The following is a 21371-nucleotide window of genomic DNA, read 5'->3' on the forward strand; positions in this document are numbered from 1 at the left end:
CAAAATAACATAGGAGTTGGTGGCATTTGAGGAGTTTTAGAGAGATAATGACTTGGTTAAACAATTTTGAATTGGACGAATAAGCGTAGGACGGGATACATGATGAACGAACAAAATATATTATATTGTATGTACATATTATAATAACTTTAAGCGACAGCTACATTGCGATGGCAACGTATTATGGCGAGGAATTTGTAGACGGCTATCAAGTTAAAAGTTTTTGAATACCACCTGCAATTCTTCGGATGTTATTTACAGGCATGTAGATGACCAGTGTAAAATCCCAACGTTTAAAAATCATAAATTGTCCACTAAAGTTATCCAACTACCTCTATTTCTACTCAATACTCATATCTTTAATAACCAGTACTATGTTTAGGTATTTTCTATATATTTTAAGAATTCCCAATTCACTGTCTTTTTCATCCCATCGCTCATCAAACTTATACAATAAATATATGAAATACATATTAATATGAATATATAAAATATTTTATATTATATTTTTATACTTTATATATATATATTTTTTTTTTTTGTAAAAAAAGAAATTAAAAAACACAAATAAAATATACCACTTAAAAGATTAGGTGGTTATGAATATTTTATAAAAAATAGAAGTGTTGTATTGATACCCGAGCGAATTATTATAGACCAAATTGTATCACCCTTTAAAATTAAACTGTTTTATAAACATGTTACTGTACAACTTTGGCTTAATTGCGTTCCTAGTTATAATACCTATCCACCAATAATCGTTTAAAAATGTAGAAAAATTATTTTTTTTTTTCACATACAAATGCAGTTGTGTCATGACGCCGCGAGGTCAACGAGTCGCGCCTTTGAGGACGTTGGCGGCGACAAGGGGTCGCACAGAGAAGACGGCGCCTTTATTATTATTATTACTATTATAATATTTTACAGACGACGACGGCGACAAAAGGGATCGTCACGACTGTCCAGCGTGCGTGACGATTCCAAGCATACATGCGTTTATATCATGCACCTTATGATAGTGTTGCGTGTGTGCAGCGTACCCAGCCAGGTATGCTCACCGCCCTGCATGGGTGGGCGTGAACGTAAAGAGTGCTAAGTAAAGGACGAGGAGCGTTTCGGTTAAAAGCTCTCGAGAATTACTGCGGCGGAAAAGCTTTCATTCGAACGTGATCAAAATTATATTTTCTTGCGGACCGTGCGATACGGTGGTGGTAATGGCAGGGGTGAATGATGGGCGACGAGTAGAAACACTTCTCTTCCGCCGGGGGTCGTCTAAACTGTATCGATTGTGTGTGGAGGGGAAATCACTTTTGCGTGTCCGACACGAAACGTTATATGCCGAGCAGCCAAATCGAATTTCTCGACCAACCTCCGGTGGTCTTGACTCTGTCTATGTCTCTTTCTCGCATTACGCTATTTTATATCATATACCTAGGTATAACTTGGTTACTGCGTCGGTACGGGAAGACGAACTCCGCGGAGACGGAAAATCCACAGTGTACCTATATAATATAATATTTACTTATTATATACACTATACATCTATAAAGTATATAATGTGCTCCACCCTTTGGGACGAGTAGCCTTTGACCACCCATTCATCATCACCACTCACCCATCTACATTGGACGCGTTGCCTATATCGATAAACGCGTGTGCATAAACCGTATTAAACTACATCACACGCGTATGTGATGAGTTCATTATAGCTTTCTAGAATGATATTTCAATATTTTGTGTGGAATTTAGGTATATATTGCACGCAAATTTCATAAAACTTGACGCTTTGGTCAGCCGGGAGTCAAAATATTATGTACCTCTCTACAATATTAAGATTATAATTCACTGTGGTAGTAATACGATGTCCCTATCATGACGTAACCTATAAGCATTGCGGGAAAAGCGCATCTTCACCGTGGTCGGCCTCGGCGAGTAATATAAACTATAATAGTACCGCTATTACAATATTTACCCTATGACAATAAAACAAAGTACATAATAATATCTATTAAATTATACGAAATTGCATACTAGAACCGCGTATATTAATAAACTCGCAAATCACGTCGGTAGAACGATTCCGACAATATAATTCAAAAATGGTGAAAATATAATATCATATTTTAGATGATGATTTCGAACGGTTTCAAATCGTCGACGACATTTGAAAAGAAATAATTGGTAAACCGACGTCAGCGTGTCAACAGCTGTGCTGCAGGTATAATGGCACGATATACACGCTCAGACGTTTAATAAACGCATTTTATGAGTGCATGTGTGTGTGTGTGTGATTAAAAACAAAATACGAACATACAGAGTGCTTCGCGAGAACATAATGTTATCTGACCGTTTAACGTACGGATAGTGTTAGGGAAAAAAATATGTCAGGATAATAATATTTTGGTGGCGATACACTCCGTACTCGCACTAAAGTCGGCGTATAATATGAAATGCAGTGAATCAATTCACTCGGGGTCGGCCGTGCGTTATTACGACGAAAATCCCCAGTACAGTGTACACTCGGAGAGTAGTATTACAGCAGCACTGCTTTCATATACATATTGAATGCGAGATGCGACCGGATTTAAAGATTATAAAAATGACGGGTTTCCTCGGTCGCAATTTTTTCACGGCACACGGTTACTTTTTGACACGCGTAATCCAAATGTATTCAAAGCGTTTACATAACCAGAGGGTGTAATGCCGAGCGAGAGCGCGCACGCGCCCATAATGTTATATATTATTCCTCGCGGGGTGAGTATTTCTTTATTTTTTATATTCCCACAAATACATATAACAAAATATTATGAATATACAGGTATACTGTCTATATTATACGTTTTTATTTTTTTTATTTTTTTTTTATTCGCATTTTGTCCTATATATCGCGTTATCTGAATTCGAGCCAATATATTATTTTACATATATCGAACGGCTGTATAAATCTAATCTGTGTTTTTCTTATTCCGACATACTTGAATCCATAATCAAACAATTCTGTGAATAGGTGAATCTAATTTTGTTCCAGGCATGATTTAAGTGTTTAATTTTTTGATTATGATATACGATGAAGGAAACCTAGTTTCGTTATACGACATAATATATAATACGAATATATATTTTTACAACAAATATTCGATAGCGAAATTATTGACAACAATATTATGTAGTCATTATTGTAATAAGAATGACAATATTATTATACAATTTACAAGAAGTCTTCTAGTAAAAATAAACTTTTGCAAAGACAAATCAAAATTATAAACTTCAAATCACAGTTAACAGTTCATATTCTACGCAATACGCAATACCATTGCGATATTATGAATATAAATTGGAACAATTTAATATTATTGGTCGGTTGGCATCGTTGAACAAAATAAAAAAGCATGTTCACAATCAAAATAAGAAATCGATGTGAAGACAACAATATTTCTCATAAATCTGTTAAAATAATAGTTGCATTTAGTTCGAGTACCTTTGTACATATATTATGGTGCTCTTACATAAGTTCTTGTTTAATTAATTCCAATGTGTGTGGTATTTCGACGTTATGAATTATTCATCATAACTTACTTTGGTCTATTTACAAAGCAAAACGCTAGAAAATAATTTATTTTCTATAATTTACTATGGTTTCAATCAAACTTCAGACATCAAAGATTATTAATTTTCGTCGAAACAAATAAATACGTCGTACAGGCCGCAATAATTTAATATTTTAGTATATGTATAAGAAACCGTCAAAAACATCATCCCCGCTTTTAGAGTTAGATATTACGTTACACCGCGTATAGATATTCAAATCGTGTTCAAATGTGTGTTGAATAGCTTCTTGACCAAGTTTTTTATTTTTTTTTTTCACTTAAAAGCTTAATAGAGAGATTATAATATTGCGGTTGAATAATTTTTACTCACAATATTTTGGAGTCATAATGAATATTATTCATCGTATAATATTAACACATTTTTAAATAATAACAACAATCTTAACACGTTATTTAACAATCACGGGAATGCGCGTGGTATAATACCTGTCTACTTTAGAAAAAATGTCTATTAGATTTGTTAATTTTTGCCCTCCGTGTTTTTATTTTAAAAATTTAAGGTTTGGTTGGTAAGTCACGCAGTAGGAGTGTAAAATAATTATAACGAATAGGAACGATATTAAAATATTAATATATATTATACAAGTGGTATTTTGTATAAATATATACAGAATATATCACAATAATTTGACACACTACAATTACATAATTTGAATGTAAAATTATCATACCGCCATAATACACCGTGTATTTTTCAAATAAACGAGATTTTTATTTTAACGATTTTATTGATATTATTTAATCCCGTATTTTTGATAACACGTAGATTGACGAAGCCATACAGGTCGATCATCATCAACAGCAGCAGCAACACGATATTTGACTTATCGATTATAATCATACAAACTAAAATATAATGAAGTGTGTTATGCACGTGTAAGAAAACGATACATGACAAATTCTAAGAACGGAATGCATCGTAATAAGTAAAATACGCATACCATGTAATAAATAAATCTATGTTCGAAAGACATGGTCCCCATATTATTATAATATTATTATACCCACAGTATGACGAGATCTACCGATAACCTAACCTGACGCGCGTAGGCGGTGGACGAATGAAACACCAATTGAGTTTAGAAACTCGAACTAGACGTTGTTTGGTAAACAAGACAATATTAAAAAAAAAAAATAATAATAATAATAATAAGTAACGCTGTAAAATTAACCGAAATTTTTAATTTATTAAACTAGTTTTATATGCATTTATTATTATTATTCCCGACGTCTTAATCGTCTTTTATTCACTATTATAATAGTATACAACGGTTATTTCGGTATTACAATGACTATTAACTATTATTATAGTTATGTAGTGTTTTATATACGTCGTGTTAATGCGTCAATTCACACGTTAGGAAAGCAATATTTACCACAATAATATACCTACATATAAATAAGTGATAAATAAGTAAGTTGATCAAATCAAACATTTTTTTACTCAGATTTATATTTGTTGTTGAAATGAGTAATGAAACGAAGTAATTTTCCATTTTATTGAATTTGTGGTTACAAGAAAATAAATTTAAAACGCTAGTTCGCTCCGTACAATAAAGACCGACAGTGTTATTGATTCAAATGCACGCCAATATATTATATAAAATATGGCAGTTTCTGAAAAAAAAAATACTTTATAAACGCACATTTTTAGTTACACAGTTGTAACTTGTGTTGTAGCAATCAAATTCAAATATAGAATTTAAAATAATTTGGTTTTCTATGTTCTTGCAAAGTCCCATTTAATGGTTTTTTGAGATTTTTATGGTTACGTGTATAGCACACATTGTTTTTTGTACAACATATTCCAATAACATAAGTTTTCAAAAGCCTGATTATCACAATATTATATCAAATCATAATGATGGAATTATAACGAGAGCATGATATTATTACAATATATATTATATTATATAAAAAGTTTAACCTAAAAATGTATATCATATAAAAAGAGTTAGAGCTTATAATTCAGTTACGAGGCCATACAAATGCATTTAAAAATATAACATAGAACGTGTCAATGAGCTTATGATCTGATGTACAGCTGTATATAGAAAGAATTAATTATTTAGAAATATTTTTTATGCATTCACCAATACATTACCGATCATTTGTTTTTTAAATTATTAACTTAACACGTTGCGCGCACGCGGTGTTATTTGATTAGCTGCACAGTTTTCGTTGATCAGTCATACAATTGTAGGGAGCTAATAAAAACAGGTCCAAAATAAACGTAAACAGTAAGTTGTACTTAACTGTTGTTAAGTTAGTTATAATAAAAAATATTATTAAAACGATTACATTATTTTTGCTCACACGGTAAGTGCGGTACCCATGTTTTGATGTACCTATTATTATTATTATTATTATTATCTAATTTATTTTACCATTATTTTCTTGTTGTTGTACTTATAAAATAAATTACGGTAAATAAATAAATACAACGAGTAGGAATTTTGAAAATAACTTTTTTTTTTTGAAACATATTTTATTGATTTTATAAACGCGTTCAGACTAAAATCATTACATCGAATTACACACCATACGGTAATATTTAAAAACCATTGTCCAAACCGTGCTCATGAATTAACAAGCTGCACGTGGTGCGTATGTATTATAATAGGTACGTCATGTCAGAGATTGTTTTATTGTTGTTTTTTTTTTTTAGCTGAACGCCATCCGTCCTCACGTTACGTCAAATAGATGTGAAAGGACCACGCGCTGAGCAACAATGAGGAAATCTATTGATTTTAATTTTCAATTTTTTTTTATTTAATAATTAATTATAAATGTAAAAAATTATCTACCGTTTGCACTAACACGCTTTAATAATATTATATTTTTCAAATTTAAATAATGTCATAAATTCAATATTCCATACAGAAAAAACGGCGTCAGGAGAAATTCGTGATCCATTACGCTTAAAACAACTAAATATCGCCCTAAAATATAAACATGACAATCTTAATGAGCACGAACTATTTATCGAATGTGAGGTGAGGACAATCGACCGTCAGGAAAATCGACCGGTAATTATAATATATCAAATAATCATTAAATTCTATGAAACGCAACGGTAGAAATAAGTAAAGCTTTGCGTGTTGCTCATCAGAATACAAGTGACTTTGAGCTAACTGAAATAAACGCGAGTAGAGTAAACACAAGTTCCTGTCATCAAAAAGTAAAGGTTGTTTATTCAATTTATGCCAAAGTGCATTGTGAAAATTACAAGGTCTTAGTTCATTCGTTGAGAGTATGGAGTTAATGAAAATATTAGCATCAAAGATCGGCATACTTTTTCTTGCATTTTTTGCCGTGAAGATGAAATTTCTAATGTATTCTAAGAAATAAAAATAATAATACCTTACAACGTCGATAACTTTGTATTATAGTTGTTTAAGAATAATTATTAGACAATTATTATGTTTTAGGTAATATCCGTTGTATGGTGTGCATTATCATTTATTAAGCACAAGAGAGATCGCATTTTTTCCACTACAATAGTGGTAAATGTATGAGATCATAAGTACCTACTGTACCTAATAATTCTTAGTAAATTGTAATTATAAAGTTTGTCTAAATTATTTATTATCTTTATTCAACAGATAAGTGTTTTCCTACGATCTAAAACTATGCGAAGGTTTGGCACCGATGATTAAGAATGTAAACATAAATGGTGAGCACATCTTTACTCTTATAAAAGAACTTTAGACAAATCAATACAACGCTCAGGTAGATATCAAAATTATTATTAGAAGAGCTTCAAGACCATGTCCAAAAAAATGTAGACCACAACGTGAACAGTACTTAAAATAAATTTTAATAATCGTGAGGGTACGCATTTTGAGTATATTTAAAGTATTGCACGCGACTTCTACTTAAAATCTGTATAAACGTATTAAAGTAGTCTCTATAACCGTATTAATTATTTAATTTATTAGTTTTTATAGAATCGTATTCTTTTATAATTTTACGAATATATTTTTAATATATAAACATTTGTCTTTATTATATTATAAACATGGTCAATGTTTATTATGGATATATTCATTATAGTTACATTGTATAAGATTAAATAGAATAAAATTAATAAAAAGATATTTAATTACTATTTTAAGTATTATGTACTATTGTGAAATTATAGATCGTAAATAAAAATTATTTTTAAAATAATAATAAAAATATGTAAGTAATAATGTAATATTGTTAATCGATTGACCCGGAACCTTAACTAATAGTTACATTATATTATTACTAGCTTAAATCACTAATATTATTTCACAAAACAATTTTTTACATATAACGGTATTAAAATGTGTCTCTTATAGTTTTATCACCACGTAAATAATGTATTCAATAATTTTAGCCTGCGAGTCGATATAAAGCGTTAGTATAGACTTATTTTATAGATACAATTCTGCAGAATTTATTATCGCGTATGATACCTGCCTAATGTATTAAGATATATTTGTTCCACAAAATCTGCGATGGCAATTTCACCCGCTTCTTTCACTGTTTCTAAAAGAGTTAGTGTACCCACTTAATTCCATATATAATATATAATATAATATACGCACCCGAGGGAGCTTGCAACAATGGTAAACTGCTGTGCGGCGAAAATACGAAATTTCATAAAACGTGAAAGTAGTTCAATATTATGATAATTTATGTGGTCGTAAATCATATCGAGATTATATTTCTATAAAAGTTGTATAAAAATGGCAAATGAAAAAATTAAAATAAAAACAGTTTTGTTTCAATGATAGATTCATCCGTGATTTCGTATACCTACGCATCTTTGATTGACGTTGGGTTATGTGACGTGCTGATTAATTTAATGATTAGTAAAACAATTAAAAATGAATAAAAAGAACATTAAAATATGTTGTCAATGCTGTACTATACAATTTTATATTTTCGTTAAAATGTACAAAGTCCGCTTAAACCAGAAAAACAGATATTTTTTTTATAAAATACATATTATATTCATGCATAATTTTAATTTATTACTTTAGAATGATTTACGTGATTTGAATAAAATTCAAAAAATTAAGTTAAATACAGACGAGATTGATAAAGAAAAAAAGATTTCACAGTTCTTAAAAGAAATTATAATGTATAGTATATACTTTACAGTAATATTATAATAATATTATAACAATACCACATCATTTAGTTCCTTTAATTATTGTGTACATATAGAATCAAAGTTATTTTTAGGAACACTGAGGTACACATTTTGTGCGCAACTTGAGCATACAAAAACCTAATGGTCTCTAATCACCATATTATAATGTAATTTAAATCATTATTAAATTTTAATATAAATATATTTGTATTATTTAAATAATTATGAGTGTACTGAATCGATAACTTAATGTTTTTACTCTGCTATTAAAATAAATAAAAAACCTTTTAACTGGCAGACATGCTGACATTTTAAATTCAAATTCATCAACTTATAGCTTATCAGTTCATTTATTTTAATTTGTTTTTTTAAGGGTAATATATTCTCTGTGTAATACTTTACTAAAACGTTATGTCAATTATTTTTTTAAAAATTACATTAGCGAAGTTTATTCTACAAAACCTATTATATCAAATCCAAAACTGAACGAATATTTATATAAAAATAATTAATTATCAGAAATTCAATTATCTATTTTTAAAACATTGGAAAAAAATTGACGTCTTGTTTTTAAACATTTTATTCTTATTTACCTAGATTTTATATTCATACCTATGAGGTTATATCTGAAATATTTTATTGTACATGAAAAATTGTATTTTACTTTATATACAATATGCACTTAGTCATAACTTAACATTTATATACAGTTCTTACTATTATTAATAAAAAAATCTTGTTGAAATAATATAATATAATGTATATATATGTATAAACAAAATGTATCCCTAGCGATTTCCTTTTTTAGATTCAAAACGATGATGCTATTGATTTTACAGAGATTTTTTTTGTGGCTGTACGCTTTTTCATTTCTTTATTTCTTTTATTTTTTACTCGAGACTTTTTCTATTTGGTACTTTATAAAAAGATTACAATTTTAAATATCTCAATGGTCCCGGAAAATGTTGCGAAAAACTTCATAAAAAATATAGTGATACATGTTTTACAGTTGACTTTCATCTTTAAAATCAATTTTTAGGCCGTCCATTCAGCGATCCAATCTAATCAGCTAATTACCGTCATCATTAAATAGTGGACGTACCTACGTATTTAGGATAAAAACTATATATCTGCTTTGGAGTACTATACACAATGATAAAATAGGTATGTCAAATAAGTTGTAATATTATTTTAATATTTTTCTTTGTTTTCGACATCCATTCACTGTCAAGTTTTTGTAAACACTATATTTATTTCTATGAGTATATACATATATATATATATATAAACATACATAAATATATACATTGTAGACTTAGTGTTATTATTTTAAATTTGTATGTCTCACATCACAATCACAACGACATTTTTGTGACGATCAAAAATTAAAACAAATCTGTGATTAAAATCATAGAAATACACGCGTAGATGACACTAATAAAAGCTCATTTTATCTATTTTAAATATTCTCGTTTTTAAATAAAAAACATATAAAAAAAATTTATAACGTTGTCCGTGTACACTCTTATAAAAAAACATTGGTACACAATGGTTTTAAACTTAATATTTCACTTAGCTATAGGTAATTATAATTTTAATTATTATTAATTAAATTACGAGCTTACACATTTTCATATCCCAAAATAACAAAAATAACGAATGTTCCTAAACGATGGTTATAATATTTTCCAAATACACACAAATTAATTTAAAATTTTAATTAAGATGTTATTATTATTAGTTATTAAACTACATAGATACTACGTTTTAATTAAAATATTTCATTGTATATAATATAATTTAATTTTTTAGATAGAAATCTGTTGGAATTTGAATACTCGGGTTAGTAAAATCAAACTATTATTACATAATGTTATTTTTAAAATGTGATGATTCAAAAATATGTTGGTGATTGTTATTTAACTTATTTCTATAAATATCATACAATGTTTCGAAAACTGACAAAAGCTATTAATTTAGGTAGTTGTAAGACTTATATACATACATTTTCTAACTATTTTCAACGAAACTTTTCGGATGAGAACCAAACGGAAAAAAAGGGCAGGAAAATTCCCGAAAACGATCGATATTTATAATCGCATAAATAATAATAATAAAATAACAACAAGAATAAAGTCGAATATATTACAACAAACAATTCCACCCGTGGCCGTTGCCTCGTCGTTAGTAGTTGTAAAATTGGCTCCAGCCGAAATTCACCTATTGTTCACCACACAGGTCATCGGGCCGATTCGATCGAATACAACATAATATAGTATTTTCTCAAGATAGGGCATTATTTGCATTATTTGTTTAGTTCATTATTATTCCATTGTACGCATATATCAATATAATATTATATGGTTAGATGTTGGAGCGCGTAATACAGTTATGGGGCACCTATTCACACCAAGTGCACAGGAAACACACCATTCACATTGAGAAAATCGAATTAATTATCGTCCCACAGGCTTCATAAATATTTATGTAGAATGTCTCACCGCGGAGTTTGTCCCAGATAGTAACTTTAAACATGTTTGAAATATGTTTTTGAACAATTATCGCTGTATTATTAAATAAAGATCCATGATTAGTACGGCAAGAATTTAAATTAAAACAACATTATTTTTGTTTGAAACATAAATATGAGATGGTCGATTCATACAAAATTATAATATATGTAACATTTATAAAGTCAAATTATTAATTTCCGTCAAATAGGTTAAGAAGAGAGTTTATAATACATATTATTATATTCGACGAGGTTAGCGGCCGGTTACACAAGTGAAAAACGATGTATGCAATAATATAATGTGCAAGGACACAAACCCTGAGCACCCTGCCCGATAATAAATAATAATATCGATGTCACGGCAGCAATCGTTCGTATCGGTTTGCGTGCACTAACAAGTATTTATTATAAATACAAAAATAAACAGCTTAATAAGTACATAAGTATAATAATATAATATTTCCTATATAACAAATGGGGCTAGTATACTGTTTGATATTATTATTATTATTTTATTTTTTTCGATAAATCATTAAAATATATTTAAGCGTCGCAAAATTACTAATCATTTATGCATTATCAATGAGCGAAGATCTCTTTCTATCCTTTACTCGTGTGTAAGATTGTAGAATCCTTTCAAAGGGAGAAAATAATTTAAAATACATAATACATATTTTAGAGCATTATTGTTTAAAGAAAGAAGACATAATAATAATAATAATCATACCTCGTTTAAACAAGTCTTTGTGTATGTATTTGTACTATTAAACTTAACAATGTCGATTAAAAAAAAAAAAAAAATACAGCAATTTAATGATAAAAAATAAATAGTTTTAATTTTGTATTAATATTATGTTTATAAAATAGTTCAAGACAGACATTACGTTAAACACAGGCGAGCAGTGTTTGACAGAATCTGCAATGCAATTTATTTTTATCACAAAACGTTTGTTATAATATAATTTTAACTTTCTATATTAGCATATAATATTGTACTATTAAATTACAAACACTGATATTTTATTTTTATCGTTCGTATAATATCAAAACTCAAAGTAGGTATCAATTATTATTATTTTTATATATAAATTTATTTTAAGGTAATTTAGTAGTGTAATATGCAATACAGTAATGAATAATCCAAATCGAATTACGAAAATGTACAAGGAACTAAATACATATTAGGAATAGTTTAAGTCAACGGATCGTAAGAGCTTAACGTGCTTTAGGTGAAACCAGATGAGACGACGGGGATTCGATATAAAATAAAATAATATTATATCTGTTCAGTTTCCATAATTATTCCATTCCACACTTTTGTTATTTTTATTTTATCATGACATTTTTTTTTTTTTGTAAAATATATAAATATTATTATCGTACAGGTAATGAGTTAAATATTTCCCTAATAATTGACAATGATTTAAAATATACATTTATCCATTCGCTTCATATGTATATACACACCAATTACGTATACTGCAAGTAATACCACTGATCACTAAAATTTATTCTATAACCATATGGTGAAACTTAGTTGTATTATAACATCACACACATCTAACGTATTAAATGTGCGCTAAAATTATTTAATTACTATGAAGTATTTAAATATACGATAATATTAAATAATGTAGGTAATTACTAAATGTCTATATAATATGGTATACATTACGCATATAATGTTCGAGTAGTATGTCTGTCCTTAAAAAATGTCTTAGTCCAAACACGAGACATGCATGCAAATATACAATTATTATAATACTTGATATACCCATAATACTACGCGTGACGGAACTTTCATATTCTGCCAATAAGTATTCTATACTTTTATTTATGTAAACGTTTGAAAATGTCAAAATGAACAGCCATCGTCATCGTGTAAATCAATCGTTTATATATTAACATTAAATGTTAATCAATTACAAGTATAATGCTCAATATTATTTTTGAAATCCCATTTTCCAACTGAAAATAATAATTTAGACACACACGCCAGAACTAAAACGGTAGTTATTTCGCGATAAATTTCGATCAGCTCGTATCCCAGGCTATATTATTATTATTATGTGTATTATATCGTATATATTATGACGAGTCAATGCGTGTTTGCAGAGCGTGACTCGTAGATTTGTGTACAAAAATTTAAATGTTTAGCTTGGAAGGTATACACAGGTGTTTTTTTCGAGTTGGAATTAACTGATTTAGCAATAAAAATGCGGTCGTCGGATTTTGTGTTTAATGTATACAATTGAATTACGATCGCGTTACAGCGGCGCCGAACAGCATAACGTGACGGCAGTTGAAGCGGATTGAAAATATAAACGTATACCAACGATGTTACTAACAATATTGCGACAATATTTCATCAAGTGTCCTGTGTTACGATATCACTCGCAATAAAAGCTACTACAGGCAAATCGTGTACAATAATAGTTTGATCAATCCGGTACAGTCCGTGAGACGTGTTCTTACATCCAAAATCGTATTATTTTCAAAACATTTATATTCAAATCTATTTTACAATTTCCATCGCGTGCTACGACTACTCGCGTTAAAATGTATGAATGTCGTACTTAAAATTGTTATTTTAAAAATTAAAAATAAAGGTAATATATGATGACACAAAAATGTGTACTATTATTTTTTTATTTCTTAAAACAAAACCATCGTGATAAAATAATATAGTATTTTAAAAAATAAAAATAAAAACAGTTTTATCGATGTATATACCATATAGGTAAATTAAAATTAATTTCTGTTTTAATATGAATATGACCTATTAAATAAGTGGTTTTTATTTTTTACAAATTATATGTAAAAACTAACTTATCAGCTTGCAGACTCCTCTTATGTCACAAAAATCGTCTCATTGAAATCTGAGGTTATGGTTGCTATGGTATAACTTTCCAACTTCACTTACCTAGTTGCAAAATGTGAAATTTTGCTCTTAGTGGAGTACTAGCAATTTAATATCGTTCATTGATTCTTAGTTTATTACAGATTTTTTAGTACTTTTTTAAAAATGTAATGCGATCGTAAAAAAAAATAATGATAAAATAAAAAAGTAGTTGTAATTGAGTAATCGAACCCACTGTAAATCAACCTTTAAACAGTTAAAGCTATTTCAAATCATTATAAATTTGATACTAAACTAGGCATCTGATAGTCTTAAATCGCGTACCTATACCTCATCCAATCATTGGTGTAATTATTATAGGTAAACATTATAAAATAAAGCTCCTTCTATGTCTATACTACCCAGGTATACAATATATTACTATCTAATGATTTCTGCTCGATCCGCTTAGAATATTAAAAATTTATAAATATATTTCAATGCCAAACACAAACGCTGTAGAATATCTTGTAGTAGATAGCGAGGATCATGATAAGATATTTAAACATACATTTAGAACGATTATAACAATGTTACGTTATACATTTATAATATTGAACAATATAATATTATATTATATTCAATATTTAAGAAAAATGGGTTCTAATGTTATTGCCTATGTGTACCGCCGTAATATTATCCTACGCAATATCGGTGTTACCTAATTATATATATAACCTATTACTCAACAATATCTTATAGTTCTTTAATGGCTAAAAAGGACATATGCGTTCCTGCAAGGTCTATATCAAAACATATTTTCAACGAATTCATAAATATTATGGGTACGCTCAGGACGAAGAAAATTTAATGATACTAGAATCTTTCGCTGTATCACTCAACTACATCATCACTACAATTGAATCCATTGTCAATTGTCACCGACTCGACAAGATACTTAGTACACCTAACTCTCTCTATCGCATCATCAAGTATTTAAGAAGCTATTCTAATGTGATCATTTTGTATGCATATCGTTATAAAAATTATATAACTAAATCTTTTTAATATCACACGATGGTCCCTGTTTCCACAGGCTTATAAATAAAAAAAGTAAACATTTTTGTGCATATTATTATACTATAATATTATATTAATAACAATCACGAAATCAATAAATTATAAATGCCTACCAAGAATTTATTATTATTACTAAATTATATATTATCAGCCCCATTTGTTTAGTCTACACATTAACGGTACATAATATTATTATTACATAATAATAATATTGTACACCGCCGACCGTTTCCTAGATAAATACTCGGACGAATACACAGGTACATAATCATATATATTTGTATATCGGCAAGTGCGCGCGTGGCTGGTTTTGCACAATATACTATTTGATTAAACCGACCTTATTGGCTTTTGCATAACATTCCACCGAGATGTATGAGCGATTAGTGAGTGCAATATGTATAATATCTATACATTATATGTGTGTACTTACAGAGCGTTTATAACATTAGCCGCCAATATGACCGGCTGTTATGCTTTCTGCGTCAGTCTAATGATGCGGGAAAAAACCGTTTTCGGCTGACTTACCGACTGCCCAAATACAAGAAACATAGCTGAGTCATTTGTGGTATGGGTGGGACTTTTTTCCTTCAAATAAGAGAAAAACTGATTTTCTTCGCTGTTCATTTTTGTTTACATATATTTTTGGATAAGTATATTGTATTAACCACCAAATATTAAAATCATACATAATTTTTTTTAATATTAAAATTATTAATTTTTTATTGAAATTCATTTTTTATCCACTGAAATACTTGAATAAATATTCTGCTTTGAAATGATATATTAATAATAAATGTTGTCGTTAAAAAAAAACAAATCATGAAATAAAACAAATTTTTTTCTTTTCAAAAATATTGTTTTGTCTACTTAATAATTTTATTGGCCTTTAGTGTTCTCATTCAGTTAGATGACTTCTGAGTGAATCACGATATTAGGTATTATTTGTTAATAATAATTATTATATATTTTAAGCGTGCGATTTTAAGTTAGGTTAACACTACGATACTGACTTCAATGTAAAATAAAATGTTCCAAACGTATACTAGATATAATACAATATTATACTTATGCGATGTTTACACGTTATTGTAAATACATAACCTAGTGCTGTTGTTGTTCAAATATTATTATATATTGTTATAGCCCTTAAGTTAACTAAGTAAGAGTTACGAAATGGGAATTTCCGAGTTCGGTATAAATGTACTTATATAGTATTTGTCTGTAATATATCACGCTGGTGTAAACCTGTGACCTTCACTGAGCCACATAAATAATTTAACCAAATAACTTCACCCACAGCCACTCTCCGCCGATCTTAGGTTGCTCAAACCGACGCCACTACGGTCTCTGCCAACGTCCCTGCCGTCGTCCACTGGGTCTCCTAATGAAGGATTTAGTACAATTGTTTACTTACCTTCCATACCGTCAAACCAAGAGTTGCAATTATACTGAGTTCCTTGTTCTCTCTGCCATTCTTTGGGCCGTTCTCTTAATACAACTTTCCGCGTAACAATATCGCGTCGTGGACTCGAACGTGCGCGCTAATTAACGGGACATTGCGCATAAAACCACGAGACTGCGGACATTCGTCATCGTTATTCGACTATTTTTTTTCACGTATCGATATAAACTTAATTATTACAATATAATATTATGTATATCGTATACAGTTAAATAGGTTAACGAAAAAAAAATCAAATACTAAACAGAAATTAAAAAAAAACCACGCAATAGAAAAAAAAATAAAATATTTACTCTCGTTATTACAACGAGTAAAATTTACGATAGGTTATACTGTAGGTACATACCAAAGATTTACAATAGAGAAATTCAATTATTCATCATTAATAATCGAACAATTGTTATTCAAATATTCCACTTCCCTGACAAAATATTTTAGAGAATTAATTGTAGTATGTGGCCCTGCGCATTATGTAGTGCACAATTAATTATTATATATTTTATTGTTTATTGGATACCCCAAAAAGTCAAAAAAATATTGTACCAAATCGATGAACTACTAGAGAATAAATTACAGTGCACTTATTAAATAATATTCATCATGAAATATTTATCAACATTCTCAAAGCCAGGAATATATTTATAACCTATCTACGCACGCTTCGTCAATCATGCCTAAATGACAAATTGCTATCAGTTTACACCGGAGAAAAAACGTCATTGCTCATTAGTATTGGCTTTCAAAAATGAATACAACAAGAAATTTGTTTCGTTTCCTTAACAAAGTTATAGATATATAATTGAATTTGTCAATTTACCATTAAAAAAAATCACGTAAATCAGTCATTTTGTGAAAGATAAGGCCATGACAAAGAACTTGAAAAAAAATATCGTCAGTCATGATATTACCGACATAATCAAAACTAAATGGATCAAAAATATATTTCAAGCATGAAGTGACAACTAATTTGGTTAATGGTTATATAATCATATTGTATGATAGCCACGACATTTAACGTGTGAAGTATAATATTGATAACTATCATAATTAAAATTATGCGTTTGCTACTATAATGATAATATAGCAGTTGATGACAAAACATGATTACATTTTAGTGTAACCCAACTACTTTACCCATTTTTGTTTATAAATTTACAATTTTTTCAAAATGTACGCACTCATTTAGTAACGTGTGAATTTTTACTCATTAAAATCGGTCCATGTGCAAAAAGCTTGAAATTATTTCAAAATGCCCGATTTCTTACTTTTCCCATTACATAAAAGCCATGGAGATATCGTAGTGGTTGGCACCAGTACACCAGCTTTACTTCAACAATTTTCAACCCGATGGTCACAACCCTCTTGAAGGTAGCCAAATATTTTTTTTTTACGTTAGCTGACACAATATGGTATAACTTATATTTATTTACATTAAAAAAAATATTTGTATGTGTTATGAAAAATTAAATTTTTTCCCTACTATTACTCATCTACTACTATAGTTGGCATGTATACAACATACTACTCTACCTGTTCTGTTTTCATACACAATAATATATTTTATATAATATCATGTTATAAGAAAAGTAAACTACCGGGAAATATGTTCTTTTATCATGCATTAAAGTACTGCTCGATTCTGATGGGAAATGTTGGCAATATTATTTGTTGACTGGTTTAACTAAGGAAATTTAAACTACATTTATTTTTTCTGCTTAATTCAATACATATATCTATACTATGCACTTGGTTTTAGTTAAATATTTATCAACTAAATATATATTTTATTAAATAAAATTTTTAAAATTTTAAATATTTTTATTATTTTTATTTAAATTTGAACATTACACAAACGTTTACAAAATAATATAAATTATATTATACGAAAAGTAACATATATATTACATAAAAACTATTTATATGTTATGTTTAAAATATATTGTTATTTTGCAATATTTAATAATTCTTAAATTACAAAAATATAATAGAAATACCCTCATAGTTAAAACTGATTTACCGGTCATTTGTTAAATTGTTGATAATTAAAATTATTTTGATAAGCCGATAATCATATTAATTTAAAATATTTTTGAATTTTGATACATAAATCATTGAATAGTTAATATTATTTAGTTTTATTTAAAATAAAAACAATAAAATTGAACGACATTTTCATATTATTTATGACAAAGACCAAAAACACCGTACAAAGTATAATACTATCTTCTGTATACCGGGTAATTAGTTGTCATTGTCCGTAACGTATGTAAGATTCTACAATATCCGTCATTCGGTTATAGTCTAAAACAATTTTGATTTCTAAGCAGCTGCAGTACGATATGATGACAATAATGATGGGGGAAAAAAATCCGGAGCTACTCGTTTTGTAGGAAAATTCCGGATCTACCGTCCGTCTACTCCATCACTCGCCATAGCAGGTATACCACTATAATATAATATTATATCTGTCAACGTCATTCGGAACCACCGGCGGAACGGCCCCGAAAATAAAACCATTCGACGCTAATGGACAGGACGTGACCTGTAACTTTTGGTGACTATGGCAGACTTGGGGTCCGAATTAAAGGGCTGACACGGTGCAACTGGAATAATTGGGCCAACTCCTTAACGCCACTACTACTGACTACGATTCGTCGTTTGCGATATTACTATGGATTCAAAATACTGTTTGGTACGTTGTAAGTACTCATATGTATGTATATGTAGGTGCAATGCAAGTGAATGAAAGCACGCACGCGATGATATATTATAAATATTAAAAATCCCTTTATACTCACCGTGCCGAATACCGGCTAGGACGGTAATATAGAGTAAATTATTATGTGCTTATAAAATGTATAAATTACGAATGTCTTAGAAAGTGGCGTTCTCAGATCATTCAATGAGGATGACGAACACGATACAAATTTTTGCAAAAATGAGCGCTCTTAACTATATCAAATGCATAGGAATTTTCAAAAATATCATACTTTTCACAATAAAGTAATTTCTAAACTTTGTATTAATCATTATTTTATTTATTATTCATTTGAAAATTGTACTTTCTTAACATAATGTAAATCAAATTAACAGAACGTACTGTTTCTGTCTTACAAATATACATACAACATGGCAAATTTGAGTTCATTATAACCAATGTTCTGTTGTTAGGTTTAATATTAGAGTAAATTTAACTATAATCGACTAAAATAAAAACATTATCTGTGATCTCTCAATAGATTTTTATGGTATTCAAATTTTTAATCGAGTATATTAGCATTTAAACATTTTATTACTCATAATTTGATCAATTCACTCAAGTTCTTAAGCTAATAAAGCTAACAACGAAAATTTGGTTTACCTATTATTGAACACAGTTTTTTTGTACGTTTGAAAGATAAAAAAATAATATACGAGTATATGGCGTCCTCTAAACTAACACAATATTAAATAACGATAAATGTGATGAAGTTTAAAAACTAGCTTATGGTTTGGTCATCTGATTATGACTTATTGTGAAAGATACTTGTTGTTTACATATAGGTTTCGTTTATTATTTTAAAATAAATTTAAAAGTTACAAAAGAAAACGCTAAGTTAAACTTTATATAAATGCTTTCTTGTAGGTAAAATTTATAAAAATAGAAAAATAATTTTTGAATAATCGTTTAATCTATTGAGTATTGAATGATTGTAACACACATACACACCCATCGAATATCATCTATAGACTATAATGAATTGCTTATGCACTCGTATTGTTGTAATATAATATCACAAACGTCATGTCACGTTCAGCGTTCGAAAGAAACGAAACACGCCAGCGTTAGAATAAATTCAGCAGTGACTAAAAAAATAAAATAAAATAATAGCACAATAATAATATAGAAAAACGACCTGGGTGCACAGCCACCGACTTTGTAATATTATTTATTTTAAAGGGAACGCGAAATCGTTTCGAAAGTTATTACGAAAACGGTGAAGCGAAGGCTACCGTGTCGTCGTCGTCGTCGTAATACGCGCTTGTCGCTACTACTAAACAAGTTGCCGTAAGGAAACTTTTTGTTGATTTTTTTCGTTTTATTATATTTTGATAGTCTACTATCCACGTGCATGAAACACACACACAAACAGTAGTGTATTACATAATAATTCGTCGTCAACACTGAAATCCTACTACAATTTCTGTACGATTAAATGAAAACTCTTAAAGAACCTACCTTCCTACCCATATATTATAATAATATGTGTATTGTATATATTATATAATGGTTACACCACTAAACGGGTTATTGTAAAGCAGTGATTCCCAACTTATTCTATCATATACTCGCTTTGTAGGTTTTCAAAAACCTCGCACCCCCTCCTATAAATCAAAAAAAACTATTCATTTTTCCCTACATTTTAAAATAAAAATAATTTAATAAATAAAATTTCACTTCGTAATGACTGCTTGGGTCTCTCCAAAAAAAGTCCCCCAAGGGGCTGTGCCCCCAGGTTGAGAACCACTGATGTAAAGGGACTATAATAATGCTGCAGTTTTATACACACAATTATATTTTTACACCGCCGTGTGACTACTAAAAGTGCTACCTACGTGAACCTTTAGTTAATTTATAATTTTCAAGCTAAATTATTCGTGTGTCGATCCACCAATAAATCGATTTGAATCGGTCACTAAGTGTTATTATTAATTACTTTACGTCCGCTATGTAATTATAAACATACAGGTTACATAAT

The 21371-nt window shown here is 29.0% G+C and overlaps 1 protein-coding gene and 1 long non-coding RNA gene across 2 annotated transcripts in view; one reads left to right on the forward strand and one right to left on the reverse strand.

Moving 5' to 3' along the window:
* Window positions 1-21371, reverse strand: part of LOC113556860 — a 503097-nt gene that overhangs the window by 363812 nt on the left and 117914 nt on the right. The gene's annotated exons all lie outside the window — the stretch shown is intronic.
* LOC113556861 lies at window positions 6087-7516 on the forward strand. Its single transcript, XR_003405556.1, has 3 exons — window positions 6087-6637; window positions 7040-7120; window positions 7214-7516. It is a non-coding gene; the product is annotated as an uncharacterized LOC113556861 (long non-coding RNA).

The sequence above is a fragment of the Rhopalosiphum maidis genome, chromosome 3 (assembly GCF_003676215.2).
Source record: "Rhopalosiphum maidis isolate BTI-1 chromosome 3, ASM367621v3, whole genome shotgun sequence".
Classification (NCBI taxonomy): Eukaryota; Metazoa; Arthropoda; class Insecta; order Hemiptera; family Aphididae; genus Rhopalosiphum; species Rhopalosiphum maidis.